We start from the raw sequence: 26,694 nt of genomic DNA, 5'->3' as shown, positions 1-26,694 counted from the left end.
GTGCTTGCTGAGTACCGAGTGAGGCCCCCACACCTCTCTTCCCAACTATGTCTTAAATATTCACTCAAGACACTTCAGTGACCAGGTGGCTTCTGGCTAGACGTGCCTTCATTTATTCGTTTAAAAATGAACTTGAATAATGCACTTGAACGATGCGAGCATCACGTGTGTGTCTGGGCTCGTAGGAGGAACAACTGTTGAAGGCACCCTGCCAGGCACATGGGCCCAGGAAAACTGAGTGCCCAAAGAAGGGCTCTCTTGGTGGAGGGAACCACTGGCTCAGACACTTCCCGGGTCAGGGTGGAAATGAGTAGGACTTGAAGGTTCAATGTCAGCAAACAGGGAAGGGGAAGGTGGGGAGGATTCCCAGCAGGGGAACGGTGAAGGCTGGAGCGTGACCAATAATGAGTGGCAGGTTCTGAAACTTGTCAGGTCCCAGCTCCTTGGCAGGGAGAAGGTGCTTGGGGAGAGTGCCTTGAATGCCATCCAAGGGGTTCCTTTGGACCAAACAGACGAGGCCATTATTCGGATGGATGCCTTGAATTAGAATGTGTGATCTTTCATCCTGGGTTGCAGTTTATACCAGTTAGAATTTGAGAAGTCAACTGTGGCAAAGGCAAGAGTGAAATAGATGATTTACACTTTGTTCAGCTAATTAAACAACTGTCGAGGACCTGCCGCCAGCGGTGTCTAGACGAGGAACTATTTGTTCTTGTTTTTATTCATTTTCCCTTTATTGTCTACAAGTGATGGATTTTAGGTCCTTCTCTGAGATGTGAAGGATGCCAACTGTACATGAAGGTGTCTCTTCCTTGACAAAGAGCCAGCAGGAGCCACTGAGAATGTTTTGCTAACAGAATAACTATGTGCTTGAGCGTTTAATATATTTGAACTGCACCTTATTAATTCAAATGTATCTCTTCCAATTAACTGGCATGACATCATGGGGACTGTGGGGAAGAGGGAGGTAACATTTTGGGAGCCAGGCGGTCGGCTAAGAGTGCTCATGTACTCCACTCTGTTTCATTTTCTCAATGATGTGTGTTCAAACTCCAGCTTTTGGAGACTGCCCCTTGCTCCCCTGCCCTGGCCATGTGGCTGTGAGGGGTGCGGAGCTACTGCATTCTGACCCTGCCACCTCTTAGAACCCTGGCCCTCCCGGTCACAGATTAGAGGAAACGGGAGCCCAGCTGAGCCAATGAGCTACTCCCCTGGGAGCTTGGGACCTGGGATGACAGAGGACCTCAGCGATGTCTCTCCCATGATCAGAGCTGTGAGGTTTGAGCGTTGGGGCTCATAGTGACCACATTCCCTGCTGGGTGGAGAAAGCTGGTCTAGAACATAGGGGAGAATTAGTCAAAATGCAGAGGGGAACAAAACAGTCGGAGAGGTTCGAGCCCTGGATTCCTTTACTCCCGGGGCTCAGCCTCATCCCCACCCTGCCAGGGGCTTGTTTGGTTCCTCTTTCTCAAAGTCCATGAGCAACTTCATTCCCCTGTGTGCTTAAGTGAGTCCCAGATAGGTTTCTGTCATTTGCCACCCAGAGTCCTAATAGGCAGGCATTATCACCACCATCTCACCAGCGAAGAAACGAGGCTTGGGAGCTTGCTCGCGATTTGGAACTAGAACCTGCCCCCCAAATCTCTTTCCATTTTCAACGTGCCTCTGGGTACGTGCAGTAGGAAGAACTGTCTTCGTGCCTGACCCCATGGTCCTTCTGGTCGAAACGCGGGGCATCCCCGGCGTTAGGGACAAAAGGAATCAGCAGGGATGGGAACGTTCGGCTCAACTCCATCCTCTCCCGTCAAGGCCCCCACCCCCAACCACCCCGCAGAGCCAAGGAGAGCCCTCACCAAGCAGGCTGCCGTCGCTGCTGCTCTGGCCCTGCGTGGCCTCTGCATCTGGGAGATGTTGGTTTCTCTCTCAGGCCCACCACCCCGCTGTGTGGTCAAGGGTAATCTGCTTAACTTCTCTGTGATGGGCTGAATCATGTTACCTCAAAAATTCGGATGTTGAAGTCCTAACCCCTCAGGACATCAGAGCTGACTATATTTGGAAATAGGGTTTTCACACAGATAATGAAGTTAAAATGAGGTCATTAGGGTGGGTCATAATCCAGTGTAACTGGTGTCCTTATACACACACAGAGGGACGACCACGTGAAGACACAGGGAGAAGACGGCCACCCAAGGACCGAGGCTTGGAACTAATGCCCCCTCAGGGCCCTTAGAAGGAACCAACCCTGCTGGTCCCTTGATCTTGGACCTCTGGCCCCCAGAACTGTGAGAAAATACATTTCTGTTGTTAGAGCACTGGTCTGTGGTACTTTGTCACGCAGCACTAACAAACTAAAAGACTCCGAGATTCATTCTTGCTCTCTGTGCGATCACGAAAGCGATGCCTGTGGCCCCAGCGTGTTGTGGTAAAGACGGCAAAGCCAGCATCACGGCAACAGGGCCACCACAAAGCTGCTCTCTCTGCCGTGACAGTCAGGCTGCCCGAGAGCCGCAGAAGTTTCTCCATCCTTTGCGAGTCCTTCAAGGAAGCGGCTGTTTCCTTGACAACAGTGTTGGAATAGGAGGTGACACGTTTCTGTTTCTCTTGAACAGACTGAAGGGCTGGTGGGCAAAGCCAACCAGTCTCTATGCCTGTGGGACGCAGAGGCTTCTCATCCCAAGTCAAGCGTGCACGGCTCCCCGGACACCCCCAAGGAGCCCAGAGCGGAGGGAAGGGGTGATCTCAAGCACGTGCAGCTGATGTTGACAAGTGCTGCCCGGAGCCTCGGGCCAGGGGCTGTAATGAAGACGGCATGAGAAGAAGACAGAGCTGCCAGGAAGTGTCTCTGAGCAAACAGGGCGTGTGTGGCTGCTGGCACCGCAGCCCTGGTAACAGAGCATCTCACGTGTGTGCATGTGTATGTATGTGTGCATTTGTGTGTGTGGGGTGTGTGTGTGTGTGTTCAGGGGTTGCTGCTGGATCTGGGGAATGAGCAGCCAGCCCACCAGTGCTGGGAAAGGAGAGGGACAGCCAGATGCCACCTCCTAAGGACAGATGGAGCGAGGGGACCACGTGTTGGGTGTGACACAGGACAAAAGTGGAGGCTGGGATGCCACCTGGACCCAGGCCGGGCCTAGGAGCAGGGAGGCAAGGCAGTGGAAGAGCCTGGCAGGGGCCAGAACTTGTTCTTCACGGGAGGTGGGAGGATACCCACCCCCATGTCACCTGGGGCCTCTTGGGGTTTCAAGAAACACTGGGGAGGAAACCAGAGGGCTGCAATTCCCACAAGGCTGCTGGGAACAGGCCAGAAAAACACACTCTCAACTGGCCTGGGGATCCTGTGTTTACACCCAGCTGGTGGGGCTGGGAAGGGAGTTGACAGGTCTGTGTCTTGTCCCTCCTGGGGCCCACGGGACGCCTTGTTTCTCTGGCCAGCACTGGATGGATGGCTGTTCTGAATGCTGTGCACATGCTGCTGAGTAATTAAGGACGGAAGCACCACATCGAACTACAACCCACTGGGCGCTTAACCCCCAGAGGCTCTTCGTAACTCAGGACTCACTCCTCAGTGTGCCAACGTGTGGCTGCTAGGCCTACTCGCCCATCCTTTCCTCTTCCCCCTCCTGTTCTCCCCTTGCTGCTGCGTGGCTCTGTAGCTTCTACCATGCCTGCTCGCCGGGCCTCCGGGCCTTTGCACATGCTCTCCCCACTGCCGGGAACACCCTTCCTGCACTTCCCCACCTACTCGTCCAATTCCCCCAGATGCTCACCCTGCCCGTTCTAAGATGGGGAGGCGCCTCCTCTCCACTCCCCAGGCTTCTGTGAGTGGTGTCACCTCATCATCACCACCTTGCTGCCTCCCAGGGGTGCCTGGCACTCAGTGAGCACATCGTTCCTTCCCTCATTCAGTCCATCTTGCATTTATTTGTTCTCGAAAAGAATGAATCTAACCTGCACATCAAATCAATGAGTCAGATATTTGCAGAAAGAATCAAACACTTGCTCCCATGAGTAGGGCCTAAAGAATGATCCACAGGCATCCCCAGCTTTCAAGGAGTTGGTGCCATCATGATAAACGTATAGGAAAAATGACTAATATCTTGTAGTCGATGTCACATGTCAAATCAATGGTAAACATAATGCATATTGTGGGGCGAGGTGGGGTAGGAGAAAGATCTTTGGAGGCTGGAGAGACCATGGGAGGCTTCCTGGAAGAGGTGGCTTTGAGTTAGGTCTCAAGCAGTTGACTATGTGACCCGGTTTATTCCCACTGACCAAAAGTGATACAGTTGATTCCTGTTATTCACAGTAGTGATGTTCTAGAAAGTCACCACGAACCCTGAATTAGCAAATATTGAATTACTGCTCCTAGGGGAAATACGGGTTTGGGTTCCTGTGAATCTGTGGTCACATTTTTGTCAGCTATTGAGTATATACACCTTGTTTTATGTGCAATTCTGTCTAAAGATAACTTACTGACCATATATATATAAACATACATATACAGTGGACGCATTAACGTCGGACCCAGGGCCAACAGCACTGTAACTCACACCTGAATGAAGCTTATCTAACGTGTGTGTGTGTTCTCTGTACAGCACCTCGCAGCCTTCTTGAACTTCAGCACAATGTGCAAGGGGCCATTTTAAACAGCAAGGTCACCAACAGAAAGCACAAAAATGCTAAAAACGTGGCACTACCTAGACCTGGAAAGGACACTTGTTTACAGCACGAGAAAGGAAACAAACAGCCAGACTGCTTTGTTCCATCTCGGCCGGAAGGTGTGCGTTGATACTCACACTTTTTCTCACTCTGTGCATGTCTGCAAATGGCCGTGGAAGCACCTTCTATTGATTTTGAGGTTACAAATAACGTTCGTGAGTAAGTGAACGCAAATACAAAATCCGTGAATAATGAGCGTGGAACGTAATTAACAGTATCCCCCTTCCCTCTCTAAAGTCTGGGAGTCAGCAAGGCCTTAGAGACCCGTGCCTTTGCAGTGGGACCCAGCAGGCACATAACTGCTGTTGGGCAGGGTGGCTCCCCACCCCTGGCCATCCTAAGCTGCCTGCAGGTGTGCTGACACCCAAAACCCCTCATGAAGGCACGCACAGCCCAGCTTCCACCCACAGCAAGAACCCAGAAGCCATCACTGTCGTCTCACTGACAGGGCCTCCAAAAGCATCTACCAACTTTCTGCTGATAAGGAATGAATCCTGACAACCAGCAAGCAGCTCCCTCTCCCAGATGCTCCCTCCTCTGAGCGGCAGCTCGGCTGAGGGCCCAGCAGAGCTGGCATCAAAAGCCCAGCTGACAGGCTGGGGCTGGGCCAGCGTCCGCGCCTACATCCCCAAACATCCCGGGAAATCAATCTCCACGTATCTCCCCACCTTGTGCGGGGTGTCAGCAACCAAGTGTCATCGCCTGTCCAAAAGCATTAAAGCCCATCTCAGAGCCAGGCTCCGGGGACGCTCTTGAAGTCCACATTTTCTCGGGGCCCTGGTCAGCCCTGTGTTTAACCCCGTTTTCAGCCTGGCTACCCAGCACCTAGCTTCTCCCCAGCTGTTCCGCCCACCAGCGGAGCAATCCCACCGCGCTCCACAAAGGACAAACCCATGCCGGTGACCAGAGGACAGTTCAGCAAGCTACGGCCTGAAAAAATAATCTAGAACAAGCAGAGAATCAGCCAAGAGGCATCCACTTGGCATTTACTAAATGCCTCATAAAAACAGAACACCGTGTCCGGAGTGCTTGCTGCGTGCCAGGCGGGCATGGTGCTATGCGCTGTTGAGATGCTGTCTTCTCCAGTCTTGCTAAGTTCGAGGTAGGGGTTGTTTTCCAGATTTTCTCGTCATTTTCCGGATGAGGAAGTCAGGCTGGGGGCGTCAGGGAACGTGCCCCAGGCCACTCGGCCTGTCCCTCTGGGAGGTGGGGCTGGGTCTCAGGGTCCAGCTCCTAACCACCGTGTAGCAAGTGCCACCTGGGCTCAGCCTACGGTGGCCGAACCGACAGGCCAGTGGACGTGGGGCTCACTGGGACTGGGCACCTAGCAGGCCGGAATGACCTGGAAACAGATGAGAGGACAGGGCAGCCACAGTCATCCAGAGAAAGGGCCCTGGTGGAGCCCAGGACACGGAACTGTCTGCTCACTTCACCCCAAATGCAGAATTTTAGCAGTGAAGCTATAAAACTTACTTGGAATGTAAATACACATTTAAAACAATTGGATACTTGAGTCAGAAGGGAGGGGAACAGCGTTATGGATGGGATGTTCGTGTCCCCACACCCACATTCACGTGTTAAGACCCTAACCCCCAATGTCACGGCGTTAGGAGGCGGGGCCTTTGGGAGGCGATCAGGCTATGAGGGTGGGGCCCTCACGAGTGGGGTTAGTCCTCTTATAAAAGGGACCCAGAGAGCTCTCTCGCCCTCTTCCCAGCATGTGAGGACACAACGAGAAGGTGGCAGTCTGCCACCTAGAAGAGGGGTCCCACCAGAACCCGCCACGCTGACACCCTGATCTCAGACTTCCCACCTCCAGCACCGTGAGAAACACACTTCTGCTGTTTTTGAGCCACCTGGTCTGTGGAACTGTGTCACAGCAGCCCAGACAGACCGAGACAGACAGGCTCCGCAGAGCCTGGAGAAGCCGCATGCGGCGAGGTGGGGCCGGGGAAAGAAAAGAGACGTGGCGAGGCACGTAAGCCGAGCCTCGATTTCCGGGAGCACAAGGATGTGGCCGCATGCCCCCCACGGGGCTGTCATGAGGACTGAATGAGTCTGTGTCGTGAAGAGTGTAGACAAATGACTGGCACAGCAAACACCCAGTAAGGTGGTTGTCACTGTCAGCAGGATGGCCTTAGACTCTCCGAGTCCAGAGTGAACACCACCATCCCAAAGGCGCCTTTTGAAAAAGAAACCTGTCGCTGGTTTGACTGGGACTGGTTACTGGTACTGACTGAGCACCCGCCAGGCTGGTGCCAGCTTTGTGCTTGGTTTTTGATGCACATGCATCTAACGCTTCCTCCACCTGGCACATAGCGGTCGGGAGACTGTGAGCTGGGGCTCCGCTCCTCACCAAGCAGCTGTACAACCCTGGGTCGGTCCCCTGAACACCTTGTCTTTAAACTTGGGCAGAATCATGAATCCATCATCCTCAGTCAAAAGGGCTCAATAAATGGCTGGTACAATTACAAGGTCACAGGGGCTTGGAGAGGTTAAACTCACATCCCAGAAAATTCAAGAGGAAAGACGCACACCCAGGCTTCCTGGTGTCCAGGCACTTCGCAGGTCAGCCCACCACCTCTGTGAGCACGTTTGTAATAAACCCAGTGTGAGCATTAATTTCTTGTGTTGACTTGACCAGGCCACTCACTCAGATCTTTAGTGAAACATTATTTGGGATGTTTCTGTGAAGGTATTTTTTGGATGAGAGTAATATAAATCAGCAGATGCTGAGTGAAGCAGATTGCCCTCCATCATGTGGTGGGCTTCATCCGATCAGTTGAAGGCCTGAATAGAACAAAAACTGAGCTCCCCCTCGTCAGAAGGGATTCTGCCAACAGATGGCCTTGGACTTGAACTACAACTCCTCCATGGGTCTCCAGCCTGACGGCCCACCCTGTAGATTTTGGACTTGCCAGTCTCCATAATCATGCAAGCTAATTCCTTAAAATAAATCTCCCTATATATGTGTATACGCATCCTGTTGATTCTGTTTCTCTGGAGAACCCTGGCCAAGACACTCAGGTGTGAGTGTGGGAGGAGAGAGAGGCATGACCAGGGAATCAGGCCGCCTGCCTGCAGCCATTCCCAATTGCTCCAACCTTATCAATTTCTCATTTTCGCTTCCAGTGAATCATCTTTCGGGCAGCTGGCTGGGACCAGAGGGAACAAGGCATTCTTCTCATGCTCAGACATGGCACTGATGCCCATCTGCCTTCCAGGAGCCTGAAGTAAGCAGGACGCAGGGCCTCCCTGTGACATTCTTCAGCCTTGACGAAAAAGAACATTCTGATTGAATGAACTTGAGTTTGCGTATAATCAGATTTTCTCTATAGCAACAGCCCCACAGCACAGCCCTCTTGGCAGCTGCAAGCCATCTCCTGGTGAAATTCATCTCACACGCAGGCTGGGGGAGAAGTGGCCACGGATGCCTGAGACAGAGCCTTGCACGGGCGGCCATGTCCGGTCCTCGGCTTTAGAACTGGACGAAGTGGAGGAAGTAAGCGATGCTACAGCCTTTTGATTCAGGAGTTCACGGGTGTTTGTGTGAAAATACAGACTCCCCCTCCCATGAGCAGATCTACTGAAAGGGCTTATGACTCAAGATAAAGGTTATAGCACCTTGTGTTCATATGGTGCCTTTCAACTCGCCACAGGGCTTGAACTCACAGCCCCCCTGGACCATAATGTGGCCTCTTGACTGGGGTTCACAGGCTCTGTCAACCTGAGGCCCTCCTAGGCTCCCTCCTGCATCTCCAGGCCCAGCTGCCTGCCCACCAAGGTTCAGGCTCCCCCTCCTAAGTGTGGAGACATGCCTGGGAGGCAACTGCACTTCCGGCCCCTGCACTGGGCTGGGGTCACGTGACAGAATTCTGGCCAATGGAATGGGGTAAAAGGATGTGGGTCCTTTCCGGCCTGGCCACCGGCCCTCCCACAGGCTCCTACCCTCTCTGTCCCATCCCGCCCACCTGCTGGAGGGCACTGTGGCTTTGCATGAATGAGTAACTTCTGATACGTTAAACCGCTCTGATGTGCGGGTTTATCTGTTACAGCAGCTGGGTTTCCCCTAACACAGGTTTCCATTTTATGAAGCAGAAAACAAACAAAACCCAAGGAGTAGGGTGACCTGGCTGGGATCAATCAGCCAGCAAGGAGGACCACGCCCAGGCCTGAGGCTGTCAGTGGGGACCCTCTCTTCATGACACGCCACACCACTCTGCCAAACCACAGTCCAGTTCACGCTATCTTTGCTGAGCACCTCCCTACCAGTATCACCTAATTCAGGGCTTTTATGGTAATTCAATGAAAAATAATTCCTTCCCCCTTACGTTTGCCAAATATCTCATTTCTTTTGAGGTACAACTTATACACCATCTACCTATTTAAAGCACCGGTCAGTGGTTTTAGTACATGTGCAGAATTGCAAAAGTCACCTCAACCTAATTTCAGAACATTTTCATAAAAAGAAACCCATTAGCAGTCATTCCTCATTCCTCCCCAGCCCCAGGCAAACACTAACATAGTTTCTGCCTCCCTTGATTTGGCACATTTCATATCAATGGAGTTATATAATATATGGCCTTTAGTGACTTGTTTCTCTCACTGAATATAATGTTTTCAAGGTTCACCCATATTGTAGCATCAATCAGTGTTTAATTCCTTTTTATTGCTGACTAATATTCCACAGGACAGATCTACAACATTTTGTTTATCCATTTATCAGTTGATGGACATTTGAGTTGTTTCCATTTTTTGAATAATTTTGCTAGACTGCTATGAACAGCCCTGTGGAAGTTTTTGTGTGGATGTGTTTTCATTCTCTTGGGTATATACCTATTGTGTGGTAACTGTTAAAAAATTCTGAGGGCCTGCCAGGCTGTTTCCCAAAGCAGCTGTACCATTTTACATTCCCCCCAGCAGTGTCTGAGGGTTCTAGTTTCCCCACATTCTTGTCAACACTTGCTATTCTCTGGCTTTTTGACTTTAGCCATCTAATGGGTATGAAGTGGTATGTCACTGTGGTTTCTAGTTCATTTTCCCAATGCCAATGATGTTGAGCTTCTTTTCATGTGCTTTCTGGCCACTCATATATACTCTTTGGAGAAAAGTCTTTTCAAATCCTTTACCCATTTTTAATTGGATTGTCATTTTACTATTGTGGTGTAAGAATTCTTTATACATTCTGGATGCAAGTCCCTATCAGATAGATGATTTGCAAATATTTATTCCCGTTCTGCAGGTAGTTTTTTCTACTTTCTTGATAGTGTCCTTTGAAGCATACAAGTTTTTTATGTTGATGAACCTGACTCATGTTTATAAGTTATTCCTGATGAACCAAAATATTCTGAACAATTTGAGCCCAGGATGGCAGCCATGCTCTCCTGGCCTGTCTGCAGAGACCACATCTCCAGGAAGCACAAAGATGATACCAAAGATACTGGGTTTTCCTTCTCCTCTTCCATCATTTCAGAAGGATTTTCTACCTGGGAACAAAGTTGGTCTGAAGATACCAGTGATACCCACATGGTGGAATAGTATGCAGCCACTAAAATTTCAGTGCAGACCTGCACATTGTCAATATGCTTAAACAAATGAGGTGAACATGTCAAGGAACAGAGCAGTATGTAGAGTGCTGTCCTCTCCTGTATTTCCCCCAATTGAAGCACATTTTAGTACAAAAAAAGCACACAAAAGTTAAGTGTACAGCTCAATGAATTTTAACCCAGGTTTATGTCTGTATAACCACCACCCAGATCAAGAATATGGAACATTTCCATCACCTCAGAAAGTTCTCTCATGCCCCTTCCCAGTCCAAATTGACCCCCCGCCCCTGTCTACAGCAGGCACTATTTTTACATTCATCACCAGAGATTAAATTTGCCTCTTTTTGGACTTCATCTACATGGCATTACACAGGACGCAGTCTTTTGTGTCTGTCTTCTTTTGCTCTGTTAATGTTTTCAAGATTCATCCATGTTAACGTGTGTATCAATACTCTGGTCTTTTTTATTGCTGTGTATTCTACGGTGGGACTATTGCATAACTTGTTTCTCAGTCCACTAGTAGCAACAGGAAGAGAGAAGGGAAGGTCAGGAGGCAGGAGCAGGCTGTGAGGAGAAGGCTGAGATGGGGGAGTTGCTTGTCGGGAGGCTGCTGGTGGGGAGGTGGGAAGGGGGAGGGTGGGGAGAGCACTTGGAAGACAAGGATGAAGAGGGTATAGGAGTAATGCTTGCTGCTGCAACCCCCAAACCTCAGTGGGGCCTAGGAACAGAATGGGCTAGGGAGAGACTCCAGAACGCTTGGAGATGAAGTCAGTCACCCATCCACACAGGTAACAGATCTCTCCTGCCTACCTACTATGTGCCAGGACCTACTATATGTGTGGGGGGTGCAGGCATCTAGGGCATTTTAGCAGTCAGCTCATTGGACACTCGTGAGCTCCATGACGTTGGAGGCAGCATTTAAAGTGTGGAGTCTGGTGGCTAGAGACTCGAGTTCAGGACTACATACACCAGCCGCACATCCTGAGCTAGTTCACTCTTTCTTAATTTACCCAACAGTCAAGCCAGGCTGTGCGCCCAGCCTTGTGCTGGACACTAACCACCAGGCTGACCTGGGCCCTGGCGGTGTGGAGTTCACATTCTAGAGGGAGGGAAGAAAGGCCAATTCAAACTAATCGATAAAATAATTGAAAGTTGTTCCTAAGTGCTCCAAAGGGAAAATCCTGGGGCCGAGGTAGTGAAAATGCCTCACTTATTTCAATACAAGTTCAAATAAACACTCATCAGTCTCAAAACTCAAAAAGTATACTCAAAGTGAATAATAAAATAATAAAAAGGAAGTCTCCCATCCTTCTGTCCAGCCAACTTTCCTCCCCCAAAGCAAGCGATTTAGTTGCGGTTTGTGTGATTTTTTCCAGACATACTCTAGCCCTTTATAGACAAATGCACTTACGACGCCCCACCCTCCCCACCCTCCAGTCGGCGCGCTCTAAGGGACTGGGCCCTGCAGAGCCTGCAGAGTGCGATGGGAGAAGATTCCAGAAAGGGGGACCAATGGTGGGAAAGGCCCCAGGACGTTCGGAAGGCTCAGAGGTGCAGGGAGGACCAGGGGGCTGCCCTGAGGGATTCCTGGGGTGCCCCTCCCAGCAGAGGCCGCACATCGGGGAGAATTCACCCCTTACTCCCCCACCCTCACCCCAGGAGGGCTCCTCACCCTGGTGTCTGCCTCGTGCTTATCTGTGAGGAGGAGGAGGTGCTGTTCATGAGTATAACTCCCTGAGAACTGGGGGCTGCACATGGCCAGCTCTGTCATCTGATAGGGCCTGACACCCCAAACTGCGGTTGGCTCACCCCTAAATAAATCATACTCTTGATATGATGAGTGCATTCAGGAAAGGCCCCGAAGGGCTCAGTGGAGTTTGTGACGGATCTGTGACAATCACATACTTCTCTGCTGTCTAGATGCTCACGGCTCCATCCGGGGAATTTAAGAACGCTGGCGATCTGAGCCTGCCACCGAGGCAGGGCGGGTGAGTGCGAGCCGACCTCTGACCCGTGGTTCTCCGCCCTCACCTACCCGGTCTCCGCTCTGACGACACACCTTAGGTCAATACTAGTGACAGTAACAGCTACAAACCTGTTTGCCAGAGCCGGTCCCACCATAAAGTGATTGCACGCCATCCTCTGGGCCCCTTCCGAGGGCCTCCCACAGAACCATCCTCCACCCAGGCAAGCCTGCACTCCCAATCTCACTCTGCAATGATAAGGACCGACTGTCTAGCTCAGGGTTTCCATAGCTTGTGGTAACCTCTAATGGAAAAGAATATGAAAAATACATGTGGACCACTGGATCACTGTGCTGTACACCTGAAACTAACACAACATTGCAAATCAACCACATGTCAATAAAAGAATAAAATTGTATTTAAAAAAATCCCGCTCTGAACTCAGCTCAGCTGTCCAGTTTTGAACCCTTCACCCGCTTTCGGTTGGTAGAGAACAGCTTCTTTCTACCCGCGTGGTTCAGGACTGGTTTTACTTCCTTCTCTTTGTGCATGTTTGTTGGAGACAAGTCTTACCTTGTTGTCTTCTTGATTTCGTGATTTGGGCTCTGGCTGACCGATCGGTTTCACACAATCCTTTATTGTGATCCTAATATTTCCTGACCGTGATCATTTTTCGGCCCCAGATTTGCAGCGCAGACCCTACCCCCGTTTTTTGGCTCCAACTTGCTTCTTCCTGGGAATGCTTAGCTATCAGATCTCTGCACACCCAGAGCTGTCTCTTCCATCGCTGGTCCTTTTTTTTTTTTCCTCATTGCTCTGCTTGGAAACGCCCATTTTCTTTCTTTGTCCCCCATCAGGCTTACACTGCCCTAACTGCACCTTATAAACTTCCCAAGGCTACGTGGCATCTGGAACCATGACATCAGCCGGGATTTTAATTGCTACCCTTGCCCATGCTTGGCAGGCACGGACCCGTGATTAGTTGTCACCACGCCATCATGTGGTCAGCAAGCACCCGCCTAGGGAGCTGCCTGCGCCTCTGCCCAGCAGCGGCTGCCAGACGTCATTTCCTGTCAGGTTCCTGGACACCTGGGCTCATGGCCCTGCCCACTGGCTGAGAGGGATCCCCAGGGAGCTGATCCCAGGATGCTGCCTTGGAGGGATGTCTCCAAACCTTGTGCGGCAACTTGGCAGGGAGAGAGCCTGACTGCCTTCTTCCTTCTGGGTGTGCCTCACAGGACTGTTACAAGACAGTCACTTGTTCACTCAACAATTACTGACCCCTCCTATGGGCCAGACAGTGGTTTAGGACCTGGGGAAACAGCATAGGTGGGTATCCTGGGCAAAGTCCCAGACGCATGACCCTTGCAGTCTGATATGGAGAAGCCAACAGTCAACGGGATAAATATGTAAAATGTCTAGCCTGTTAGCTGGACATAAGGGCCAAGGAGAAAAATAAAACGTAAAAAGGGAAGGGGGATGGAGATTGTGGGTGGGTGGGGGGAAATGGGGTGAAAAGCGGTGGTATTTTATTTCCCCCAATTTGAATTTGCATCAGTCTTACTCAGTCTGGCTCAATTTGCCCCCAGGGGACATTTGACAATACAGAGACATGTTTTTGATCATCACAACTTCGGTATGCAGTTTAGGCCTGTGCTTAGGGAAGCTTAGGCTAATCAAGGGCAGAAGAGAAAGAGGAAGTGAAAAAATGAAATGGGAAATGAGGGCGGAGCATAGAGAATCAGGTCAGGGAACAGTTGCGCGGGTCTCTTCAAAATTCAGAATAGTCAATCAGCCAATGATTGATTATTCATTCATTCAATAATCCCCAAGCACTAACTCTGTGCCCAGCACTGTGTTAGACACAGGAAATAACACGATGAGAACACATCAACCCTACACCTCCAGGGGCTCATGGTCTAAGAGCAAATAAGCCAAGGCAATCATCTCCAGCAGTAAGCTCCTCACCCCCTTGATTGGGGGAAATCAAGGAAGGTTCCCTGAGGAGGTGATGCCTGGTGGAGCTAAGATTTAAAGGATACATAGGTGCTTTTCTGGGCAGTGCTCTGGGTCTACCTGAAACTGGCAGCATCAGGAGACCTTCGGATGCAGGAATCTCTAGCCTTGCAAACGCCAAGCAGGCTCTCTGCTCAGAGATGCTCCGTTAGGACCCAGGGGAAATAGGTGGCAGCTATTTCATTCTCATACACAAGTAATCTACTACACAGAACCAGAATTAAGTCTATCCCTGGGAACCATTTCTGAGATTTCTCATAATCTGCTATGACAGCATATCTTGGCTTGAAATTAAGATTGTCCCACTCAATTCCATTCTTAGCTGAAATCTTTCTATCCACATATGGACATTTGGAAGTATTAGAAATTCTGACTTCCCACCCTTACTGACCCTTTGTGACACACGCTGTTTTCTTGCAGAGATGGGCTACTCCAACACTGGCAGATAAAGGGAGAGAGAGAAGTGGGTGGGCATTTGCTCTATCATCCCCTGATCTGCCAGAGAACTGCTCCATCCTTGACTATTGACTATTGTGAGCCACACCTCCTGGACGTGGTGGTGTGTCCCCTGGTCATGAGGAGGTGAGAATATGTGAATTGGGTTCTGAAGGATGAATAGGAGTTCACCAGGCACAGTTGCTGGAGAAGAGAACGTCCAGGGAACAGCATGTGCAATAAGCATGAGCAGTTCGGTTTTGTGGGACCAGAGGATGGCCAGAAGGCAAATGCCGGATTTGAATGGGTTTTCTTGCACTAATAGACTTAATTTGTAAGAACATCATCTGGCAGCATGTGGAGAGGAGACTGGGGTGGGAAGCAAGTACAGGTCAAGAAGCCAGTTAGAAAGCCGTAATGGTCCAGACACATGTGATGAGGGCTTGGACAAGAGCGGAGCTGGAGGAGGGGTGGGAAGGGTCAGATCTGAGGAAAGACCCAATGCTTTGTTCAGAGGTGACCATGAGGCAGTGAGTGGGGGCAGGGCAGCAGAATCCAGTGTGCAGGGGCCAGGAGGGCACTGAAGTGACCCCTGAGGGGTCCGGGGCAGAGGCAAGAGACCTGATTTCCAAGGCATTTCCTGCCTTGACCCTGGAAAGTTTTACATTCCTCCTGATCAGGGGCAGCCAGCCGAACAGAAGGTCAGAACAAGATGCTGATGGGGGAAAACAGGCAATTTCTAACAATCTCTCTGCTTCCTCTTGGCTTAGAGCCCTCACTTCAGCAGGACTAGACCCTTCTTTGTCAGAGCAGAAGTGGAGAGACGGCAGGTGTGGGACTGGTGGAGGGGTCACGGATCGTGAAGCCTGTGCCCTTTCTGTGCACAGGACCAGGGGACGGGGGGCAACCCAACCATGGTCACAGAGCAGAGCTGGGGCGGGAGCAATTCTTGGAGCTTCAGATCCAGAGCTGTTTTCTGCCGTATGATGCCATGGCTTTCATAGTTTGATTTTGAACAGGATAAAAAATTAAACCTAAACCACACAAGAGTTTGAAATTCAAGTGTGTGTGTGTGCGCGTGTGCATGTGTGTGAAAGAGAGAGAATGAGAATGAATCTGAGCCCAGGGAAGCAGGGACCACATCTGAACGCTGGGGCTTCTGGGCAGCCGTATAGCTCCCTCTGTGCTGCTGACACTGTGCTTGGTAAAGACGGAGCAACTTGTGCAAGATGCCTTCCTCCTCGGTCCTCTGGAGACAGACGACAGGACCCACAAAGTCCAACAGAGTTACAGATTAATTCTGACTGGAGGACCTGGGAAGGTCTTTCAGAAGAGTGGACTCTGAGCTGGGTATGACACAGGGCAAGATCTTGGGTGGGTGGGAGGTTGGGTGGAATGTCAGGGAGACAGTACAGGTGACTGATTTCCTGGAATAAAGGCAGAGTGACTCTCTGGGATGTGGGGCTAAGGTATAGGGTCCCTGTACCTTAGCTGCCACATCCTCCACCCGTGCCCATGGCAGGCATCGCTAATTAACCACCGCACTCTTTCCCACCAATCCCAGACTTGACCTCAAAATCCTTCTGCCCTGAGCAGTCAGGCAGCCACTGACAACTGATACAAGTGGGGCACATAATAAAGTCTATGTGAGACATGGAGGAAGGAGGAGGGAAGATGAAGCAGGTTTGGGTGCCAAATGCCAGGCTGAAAAATGTCCCTCTGGTCACCTGATGATATTAAGCTAGCACGAATTGTTTTAGATGTGACCATGATACGGTGGCCATACTTTTTAAAGAGTGTTTATCTTTTAAACAAACATACTAAAATACTTATGGATAAAATGGCACCATGGCTGAAATTTACTTTAAAATAGTAAATCCCAGGGAAGGCGGTGGGGGAGTGGGGAGGGCAGAGGTAGTAACATCCACACCACAGAGTATCACTCACCCAGCGTAACGACCGAAGGACCGGTACACACGCCAGCCGGGGAAAACCTAGACAACGTTGGTCAAAGTGAAGGAAGCCAGACACAAAAGTCCACACACAGCATGATTCCGTTCATATGAAACGTCCAAAACAGACACGTCCAGACAGACAGAAAGTAGATTCATGGGTGCCAGGAGCTGAGAAGAGAGGAATCGGGGGTCACCACTAACGGATGTGGGGTCTCTTTTAGGGTAATGAAGATGTTCTGAAACCAGATAGAGGTGATATTGGACAGCACTGAGAATGTACTAAATGCCACCAAATTGTACACTTTAGAATGGTTAATTTTATGCCCTTTGGTATAATAAAAAATGTTATTCTCCAAAATAAAATGCTGCATTTCCAAATAAAAAATTATAATAAAATAAAATGCCCAGGAGTTAAACACGTGCAGACAGAGTCTTAGGGGGGCCTCCTTTCCTCTGGGCAGAGGGAACAGCAAGTTCAAAAGCCCAGATCTCATGGCAGATCACTGGGGACCACTGGGATCTCACTTGTCGCCCAACAGGTACCAGCCTCCGCTGGCCCTGTGAACCCACAGAAAGTTTGCACAAGAACTTTGCAGACAGACATGCAACATAAAAGGCGCATCTGTAATTTAGGAGGAAGACTGAGCCACCAGCAAAAAAAGACTAGTGGCCATGCTTCAGCCGCCTCCCAGGTCACGTCCCCCAGGGTGACAGCATGTGGCTTCCATCACTCTTCCCGGAGGAATTGCAGTCTGGCCTAACCCAGCTCCTCACCCCTCCCCTCTGACACTCCTGTCTGTGAGTCTGCAGAAGCGGTGAGCTGTGATTCTGATGGGCTGACTTTGCAAAGCAGGAAACCCCTGTGGTTTGAGCATCATGTCTGCATCTATATAAATAAATAAAAACCTGTCTGCCCACGCTGGCCCTCTGTGCCCACAAACCCTCCGTCTGATAGGCAGTGTATCAGCAACCTCCCAGCCCAGCCCCGCGGGCAGCCTCCACCAAAGCCCGGGGCATCACGCAAACCAGAGGGCCAGGTGTGCCGGGCCTGCCTCCGCCTGCCTGCCCTCCTCGGCGCAGGCCTGCGGCCCCGGCATCTCTCGGGTGCCGGGCATCAACTGCCAGCAGCCGGATCCATGTTTTTCAATGACTCAGAGAAGGAGAGAGGAGAGTCCGGCAGTGCAGGGGTGCCCACCCTGAGTGTGCGTCAGAACTGGCGGGAGGCTAGTCACACGGGTTGCCGGCCCCACAGCAGAACTTCTGATGCAGCAGTCAGGGGTGGGGTCTGACGACCTGCATTTCCAACGAGTTAGGTGACGCTGAAGCTGTGGCCCCGGAACCGCACTTTTGAGAACCACGGCTTCAATCGCTTAGCATCATGAGATTTGCATAAAGCTCCAACAACACTCGAGCGCCCGAGAAATCCTGGGATTCTGGGTCTCTCACGGGGTCCTGTAACTCGCAATCCATGACCCAAATCACCCACTCTTTCCTCTCCCCACATCCTCTTGAGTTTTGGGAGGACAGAGGGGCTCCTAGCCAGCTCTTGGCACTTTCCCTTCTCAATCTTCCTACGGTCAGTGAGCATGAGGACTCCCAGGGCACTCTTAAATACTGCCTGCCATTCAAAGTGTTTCCTGTCCGCTAGTTCACGGGTCCTTTCAATCACTGTGACTCAGGGTAGGTTTGGTGTCAATTCCGCAGAAGAGAAAGCAGCCTCTGGAAGGCAGTGACTTGTCGAAGATCTCACAGCTCAAGAACCGCAGGGCCTGGAAGAGGATCCAGGCTTCTGCCTCTAAGCCCCATAGGACTTCAACGCCACCATAGCACATCCCCGGCAGAAGCCCTGTATCCTAAGGCAGGGGCCTCATTCACACAAGGTCCCCACTCTGAGAGGGCTTACATGGGTAGCTGCAACCCAGAGCAGCCACAGCTATGACCCAACTAGTCCAGGGGGCAGAGGAGCCCATGGAAGGTACCAAATGAAGTTTTGGGATCAGAGGAGGCTTCTTGAAAGAGATGAAACTAAGGGAAGTTTGAAAGAGGAGGAGTTAGCCAGGATGAGATGGTGGGGCTAGAGAGGGAACAGTGTTCTAGGCAGAGGGAACAGCAGCTGCAAAGGCTAAGAGGCAAGAGAGAGTAGGCATTCGTGAACAACTGAAACTAGAGCAGCTAGAGCCTCGGGTCTGCCAGGCGGCAAAGGATGAGGCCAAAGAGAGAGGCAGATTCTGCACTCAAGGGTCTTACGAGGCGATGGAGTCTGAGCTGATCTTTCCCATTGTTGGCAGGACGGTAACTTGGGACTGCTTTGGAAAGTTATTTGGACACATCTACAAAAATGAAACAGGTCAATCCTTTGATTTAGCAAGTCCATCTCTGAGTACGACCCAAAAGAAACAAGTGCTTACATCCATCAAAAGACTTGCCCAAGGATGTTTTCAAAAGCTCTCTTCCTAAGAGCCCTGCACTGGAAACAACCTAATTGTACGTCACAGAAAAGCAGAAAAATTGGGGTACTTTCATAGAAAGAAATACAGCAATGAGAAAGAATGAATGCCCCCTCCCCACAACCTGAACGATTCCCACAGACATAATATCCGGCAAAAGAAGCTGAGACACAGGTACACAAAGAATGCACGCTGCCTGATTCCATTTATATGAAGTTCAAGAACAAGCAATGTTCCTGTGGTGACAGGAATCCAAAGAGAGGCTACTGCTGGACGCGGGGCACGAGGGAAGCTGCTGGGGTTCTAGAAGTGCCTGGCATCTGGATCTGGGCAGTGGTTACATGCATGGTGCGCATATTAAGTCACCAATCTGGGGGGAGGATATAGATCAGTGGTAGAGCGCATGCTTAGCATGCACGAGACCCTGGCTTCAATCCCCGGTACCTCCATGAAAAATAAATAGATAAACCTAATCACCACCCCCTCCCCCAAATAAAAGAGGTTTGAAATTGATGGTGAAGGTGACGGGGAGCCACTCAAAGGTTCAAACCAGGCGAGAGGAGCAGTCAAGCAAAACTGGAGGGATCTCCTGGTCCCTTCAACACCAAGCCCCGCGCTCGCCCCTCCCCATGTTGCACACTCCCCCTTCCAGCATCAGGACCTCTGTGCTGCCGCTCCCTCCGTTCCTTCTCTACCCAACCCTCGCCCTCTAAGAAGCCAGCCATCCCTGGCAAGAACCCATCAGGCCCCAGCCCGCTTGTCAACCCTCCCAACGGGGGAAATTGCTGAGGGTGGCACAGAGCTTAGACAAGAGAGATGGCATTCTGCAGCTGCTCGGCCCGTGCCTGGTGATTTAGCATCCCTGCACGCAGCCCCCACGGAATAGATGTTTCTGGGTGTGGAAGAAATGAGACCCAGCAGCTGAGGCCTGTAAACCTTAAGGCAAAGCTTGCATCCTTTGGGTGATGTGTTTTACGGATTGTATCTTCAAAACAATGTAGCCTTCAGAAAAGAAGAGCTAGTTAATCCTCTCATTAAAGAGAAGCTGCTGCAAATTCAGGGCTGTTCTACTTGGATTCCTGTGGTCATAAAAATTCCACAGAGCCAGGTCTGCTAGATGGATAAGGCCTCCTGGTAGACTGGCTGCTACTGGCCCCCTGGGGTGTCCTCAAAACACCCCAGGTCCTCAGGGATCCCTCCTCCCCACCCCGCAACTTTCAGTATCCTGACACACCAAAATATTCTGCCACCAAGGAAATAGCTTCACCGTAGAGAGCTTCTCCTTAACATCTGTAGAGCCCTCCACAGTGTGTAAATCACCTCACATACAACAGATGACAATCCTTAACCCTCACAATGACCAGAGGTCAGCCCAGTTCACTGGTGTCTTTTGGGTGACCATACTTTGTGCCCCTCAAAGACATCAGATCCTGATCTCTGGAATCTGTGAGTATTTCCTCTATGTGGCCAAAGGGACTTTGCAGATGTGACCAAGTTAAGGAACTTGAAATGGGGAGATTTTCCTGGATTCTCTGGGTGGGCCCACTATAACCACAAAGGTCATCATAAGAGGTGGGCAGAGGGAGAGCTGACCCAGAAGACAGAAGAGAAGGGCGTTGATGGAAGCAGAGTCAGAGACAGAAGATGAGATGCTGCTGGCTTTGAGGATGGAGGGAGAGGCCGCCAGCCAAGCAGCACAGGCAGCCTCTGGAAACTGGAAAAGGCAAAGAAACAAACGTTCTGCTGGAGCCTCTAGAAGGAATACCGCCCTGCTGGTACCTGGTTGGTGAGACCGCATCAGACTTCTAGCCTCCAGAGCCGGAGGGTAATAAAATTGTTCTTGGAAACCACAAAGTTTGCGGTCATTTGCTACAGCGGCTGGAGGAAACACACACCTCCTTAGGGTGCTGCGAGGTCCTCAACGTCAGGCCCGCTCTGCCGCTCTCAGAATTCCCCAGCCCCACCCAGTGGGATGGCAGTGGGCGCACATGGTGCAGGTTAGAAGCACAGATCTTGGAGGCAGACCCTGGTGAGGTCCTGGCTCTGCTGCTTCTCAGCGGGGCGAGCTCGAACCAGCTAACCTCTCCGAGCCTTGTTGTTCTGATCTGCAACACGGGCACTGTTTTTTTGGTCTGTGTTTGTTTTCTTTTGTCTGTATCGCTCAGATCCCAAGAGCCCATGGCGGAGCAGGGTGTGTGCAGCACCGGGCCAATAAGGCTTCGCAGCCCAGGAACAACAATGCACAGAAACTGGAACCGCCAGGGCGTGCAGCCCGCACAGCTGCAGGAGAGCGCACGGCAAAGCCTGCTTGCAAACAGCAGTGCAGCTCTGAAGTACGAGCTGCAGCTGTCACTGCAATTAATCTCCTAGCTCTCCGCTAGGCTCCGACCTGACCAAGCTCTTGGGTCAAATTCTTAATCTCCAAAAGGACAGGAACAACTGAAAAAGAAACCACCTTGGCAAAGGCTTTAGCTGGCTGGAGCGGAACTGGGGCTGTGACCGTGTGTCCCTGGTTACTGATGACAACATTCGCTGACTGAGCGGGAGGCGTGGTGCTTCCTGACTGTCTGGGACTTGGCTGGCCATCCAGGAAACCACCTGTGGCAGGCCCCGTGTGAAATGGGAGCCAAGCTGCCTAGTGATGGCTCTGTAAACAGATTCCTCCTCCCGCCCACGCCAGTCTAAGCTCTCTCACAGCTCTGCCCTTCTCGGAGCTAATAACTGAGACAGCCTACTGCTGATGCCCAAAACAAAAACCCCCAGAAATCCGCATCCTCCCTGGAAAGGTCACTGGCCGGAGCAGCCGCCTCTCATCGCCAGAGGCTCCGGGTTACAGGCTTGGCTGGGGATCGTCGCTTTTGCAAACAAACATCAACCCCACCAGGATGCTGGGGAGGGGAGGGTGAGACTAGGGGAGCGGTATCACCCTCCTGAGAAGTAACCTGGTCTCGTGTCATCCAGAGCCCCAGAAATAAACTCCCACAGCCTGTGACCCAGTGTGTGTCTGCTGGTATTTGTCCTAGAGGTCATCACAAACTCGGAGAATGAACGCACAAGGAACTTCCTCACAGCAGGATGCACCAGAAACAGGGGGAAGCTGGAGAAGCCCTGAATGGTAAACAGTGGCTAAATAAGTCATGGGGAGAACTCTCATGCAGCCGCAGAAATGATGTCTATCCAACTCCTAAGACATGGGGAAATTCTGAGATTGTAATACAAAATGAAAAAGAGCAGGGTCCAAAATTGCATATACAATTGACTGAAATTGCTAAGAACGATGACAAGTAGTGAGCGCTTGCTGTGTGCCTGGCACTGTGCGGGGTCTTCACACGTATTCCTGTGATGTCCTTAAGACTTGCTGCCACCCAGGGAGCGATGTCCAAATTTAGGCCCATTTCATAGATGAAGGGATCGAGGCAGGGAGAGAATCAGTCTTTAGAGCAATTATTACTCGGCCTGTGAGCGGCGACACTGAGACCAGGATGCAGGTCCAAGTGACTGTGTGTCATGCCATTTATGTTAAAACCACTGATGCCTTTATAGGAAAAAAGTCTGAGAAACAAAAAACGTCCATGGTAGTCATTTCTGGGTGGTGCTATTTGAAACGGTTTTTATTTTCTTCTTTCTATTTCGGGTATTTTCCAAATTTTATACAGTGGGCATGTGCTACCTTTAAAACCAGGAACGATGCTATTTTAAAAAACCTCCAGAGATTTCATAACCTCCTGTGGAATGGTTTAAATAACAACAACACAAACGAAGACCAGTCATGAGAGCTCCGCCCTCCCAGGATGCCCCCTGCCCCCCGCTCGGTGTGGGCAAAAGCCTTCCTGTCTTACACATTGATTTTCCTTCCCAGGAGGTGATGCCCTTGACTTGAAATAGCTTCAGGTCAAAAGCCTGAGAACAGCTCTCCCCTTCTGCACACTCAGCAGGCACAGCAAGTTCCCAGGCCGGGGGCAGGGCGGGTGGGGGTGTCCGCACTCATGACCCCATCCCCACCCCGCTAAAAACACCTGCTTTCCCAGGAGCCAGGATTTGCTGGGAGCTGGAGAAAAATCATCAGGGATTAACAGAACCAAGCTCGGGAGGGCAAGTAAAGGCTCGGAGAGGTCAGGTCTATGAGAGCACTGGACGCCCAGGGGATGTGGGGACAGGAGGCGCAGAGTCTGTGCAATCCCAGCACACCTGACCAGCCATCAGACGCGATCGGAAGGAGGCAGTCAGGTAACAGGAAAAAGAAGTAGTGACAGAGCAGAATGCAGTTTTGCACAGAGCCTTCCATGGCCATGAGAAAAAATAAAAAGTGGATTTGGGAGATGATTAGAAATGAAAAAACATCAAAATGATAATAATTATATCAGAGTGAATGGGCTTGAAGCTACTTTTATTTCCCCTCTACTTTCTAAGCTTTCTCTTATTTTTTTTAATTGAATAAACTAAACACACATATTTTTGAAGCCCTCCTGGGAAGTCTGCCAGGCTCCAGTTTCCACCGTTCCCTCTGGGCCACGGCCAGGAGCGGTTTCCAACTGGCTCTGCGTGTCTGGCCCTGCAGGCGGGCAGCAGGGAGCCTCACAAACCCTCCTGCCAGCCCAGAAGGGCAGAGCCAGGCTGGTGCGCTGCCCCCACGCAGCCCTCCCTGGTTTGTGAAATGGAAAAAGAAACCCACGGCAGTGACACATCCCTGGGTTGAATGGTCTCTGAGAGGTTGAGAAGGGGGTCCAGGCTTCTTCCCTCCCTCCTCAGGGCCAGCAGACAACCTGTGGTCTCTAGAAACCAAGCCTGGATTTCCAAATGGTAAGGAAGGAGGCAGCAGAAAAAAAGGAAGAGGGAAAAGGAAATCTCTCGTCACTCCCACCTAGCCTCTCACCTAGCACTCCAGCCAAAGCTTGGGCGCCAGTCCCACGTCTGGCTGGGGGTGTGTAACGAGGATGCAGGTGTTGGCCACACCCTCTCTGAGAGGAGACCAATGAGAGGCTGAGGAGGAGGAGGGCGAGGAGGCAAGAAGTCTGGCCTGGAAGAGCTGCCCCACCTCCCCAGGCAACGCACCCCGCCCCAACCCCAAGCAGGCAGGATAGCAGGGTCGGCCTGCCAAGAACCTACAATGAATAGGTTGGATTTGTCCATATCTGTAGAAGTATTTGCTAAGCACCTACTATGTGCCAGGCACTGGACAAGGCGACGGTGATGAGCAAGATGGCCCTGCTTGCCATGGGGAAGCAGGCGCTCATCAGGAAAACACAACCAACCGTAGAATCACAAACTATGTTGCAGTGACGCAGAAAGCTAGGCTCTAGGAGACCCAGGACGCCTCTGGGAGGAGAGGGGCTGGGTGCTCGTCTGGCACACACCTTGCACACAGTCGGTGCCCAGGTACTCAGGCCCACTGGCATCTGGGTAGAAGGATCAGGCAGGGAAGAAAGACCCAGGAGACAGACCTGCATCCATGGTCCAGCTCCCTCCCTCGCCTGCCCCTTCCTAGCAGCGTGATCTTGGGCAAGTTACTCTGAGTCTATAACAACACGCAGAAAAGGACACTTATTTTAAAGTGCTGGGTTGAGGATGAGGATGTAAGTCCCTGGGCTGTTTAGTCTCCATTTGCCCAGCCCCCTCCTGCCAATTCATGCCCCATCTGGGAGGCTGACCCCTCCACAGGCTGCAGCACTGGGAACCCCTTGTCCTCTGGCCATCTGTTGGATCTGAGCCCCGGGAGATGCTGGCAGGACAAGGCGGGGGGTGGAGAGGGGTCCAAGGACTCATCCCCCTGCTCTCACCCTCGTCTCCCCAGCTGTGGTTTCAGCCAAGGCGCCTTCATCCACCTCCATCCATATCTCCTGCTGGGAACCCCTCGCCAGGCTGTGGCTTCTGGCGGTTCCCACGACACCACCCTTCTTGCCTCTAACAGCTCCCTGCTGCTGTGAGTCCTTGGGTGCTGCCCCTCCCTTGCTGGGGCCTTTCTCCTGCCATCTCTGTAAACGGCCCTTCACCAAACCCTGCAGACTCTCCCCTGCGAGTTTTCTGCTGGGCTCCTGGCTGATAAGGCCCCGTGATAAGCTGAAGGCATTCTGGTCCTGATTACAGGGTGGAGGACATGGTCCCCGGGGAAAATGTGTTCAGGCTGCAATGCCCACAAGCAGGTTGGTTCAGGCTAATCCCAGAGGCTCAGAGCTGGAAAGGGTGAGCCAGAGGCTTCAGAAAAATCAGTTCAGAGGTCAGAGCTATCATGCATACCAGGCTTGTACTAGGTGCTAAAGATAGGTGAATAAGAGACAGCCTTTCCTCCCAGGGGACAGCCCAGCAGAGGGGCAGATGTAGAGACAAGTAACTGTGCACATGGAGTAAGTATGACAGGAGCTGAGGACTGCAAGGGGGAAACTGTTAGTCTGCACAGAGGTGGTGTCAGGAGCGGCTTCTCAGAAGACATCGGCTTGGGCCTCTTTGGATGTGTCGGAGTTTGTTGTCTGAAAGATCACACAGGGCAGAGGGAAAAACATAAGCAAAGACAAGGAGATAGGAGAGGCCTGGTGTGGCAAGGTCAGAGTTCTCATGTTGACCAAACGACCTAGTCACTTAAAGTAATAGTGGGCCATGACAGAAGAACGACCCACAAACAAAGCCTACCCCAGGACCTTTGCACTTGCTGCTTCTGCTGCCAAAAGTACTTTTCACTCAAATCTTTGCAAAGTGGCTCCTTCTCATTGCTCATCTCCCCAGAAGCTTCCCTGACCCTAAATAGCTTCCTGTATGAGCTTCCCCTGGCTGCTGTAACAAATCACTACTAACACAAATGTATAAGTCTCCCTAAGCCAAAATCAAGGCTCTATTTTTTCTAGAGGTTCTAGGGAAAAATTCATTTTCTTTTTCCAGCTCTTAGAGGCCACCCACATCCCTTGGCTTATGGTTTCCTTCAGTCTACAAAGCCAGCAACAGCTGATCAAATCCTTCTCAAGCCACATCATTCTGACTGTGACCTCTTGCCTCCCTCTTTGACTTAGAAGGGCCCCTGTGATTTCACTGGACCTGCCCAGATAATCCCGGAAAAGCTCCCATCTCAAGAACCTTCGCTTAATCACATCTGCAAAGGCCCTTCTGTCATGTACATATTTGCAGGTTCCAGGGACTAGAATGTGGACCTCTTTGGGGGCCAGTATTTTGGCTTCCACACTCCCTTCTCCCTCAACCATCACCCTCCTTCCTTTTACACATCCTTCCTTATCTTCCTCTGACACTTCAACCATCCAGATTTTGATTACCTGTGCACTTGTTCACAGCTTATCTGCCCCACCAGGATGTGCAGCTCCAGGGGAGAGGGCTCTTGTCTGTCATGCCCACCTTGGGTTCCCAAGACCTCGAACAGGGTCTGGCACACTGCAGATGCTCAATAAATACGCACCGGGGGTGGGAGGAGGGCGGGCCTCCCACCCTGTTCCCCGCCCCTGGGAGGTAAGTTTCCAAAAGACTGAACCCTGCCTGACTCTTGCCTCAGGCAGGTCACAGGCACTGAGTCCAGCCTCCTTATGGAGCTGCCAAGTTCACGGTCCTATAACAGTGGCTGGGTGACCAGAGGAGGGTTCACAGTCAGAGGTCATGGGCAGAGGGAGAAGCCAGC

The 26,694-nt window shown here is 51.3% G+C and overlaps 1 protein-coding gene across 3 annotated transcripts in view; it reads right to left on the bottom strand.

Annotated features, from left to right (window-relative positions):
- Positions 1 to 26,694, bottom strand: part of CLMN (calmin) — a 113,056-nt gene that overhangs the window by 59,398 nt on the left and 26,964 nt on the right. Inside the window, exon 1 of one of the 3 annotated variants that reach the window (XM_074365073.1) lies at positions 26,339 to 26,361. The exons of the other annotated variants lie outside the window; for them this stretch is intronic. The gene's annotated coding sequence lies outside the window, so the exon portion shown is untranslated. Of the gene's footprint in view, positions 1 to 26,338; positions 26,362 to 26,694 lie in introns of those variants that run through there. 3 annotated transcript variants of the gene reach the window in all.

This window comes from Camelus bactrianus, chromosome 6 (assembly GCF_048773025.1).
Source record: "Camelus bactrianus isolate YW-2024 breed Bactrian camel chromosome 6, ASM4877302v1, whole genome shotgun sequence".
Taxonomy (NCBI): Eukaryota; Metazoa; Chordata; class Mammalia; order Artiodactyla; family Camelidae; genus Camelus; species Camelus bactrianus.
This window is presented reverse-complemented; position numbering and strand designations above follow the sequence as displayed.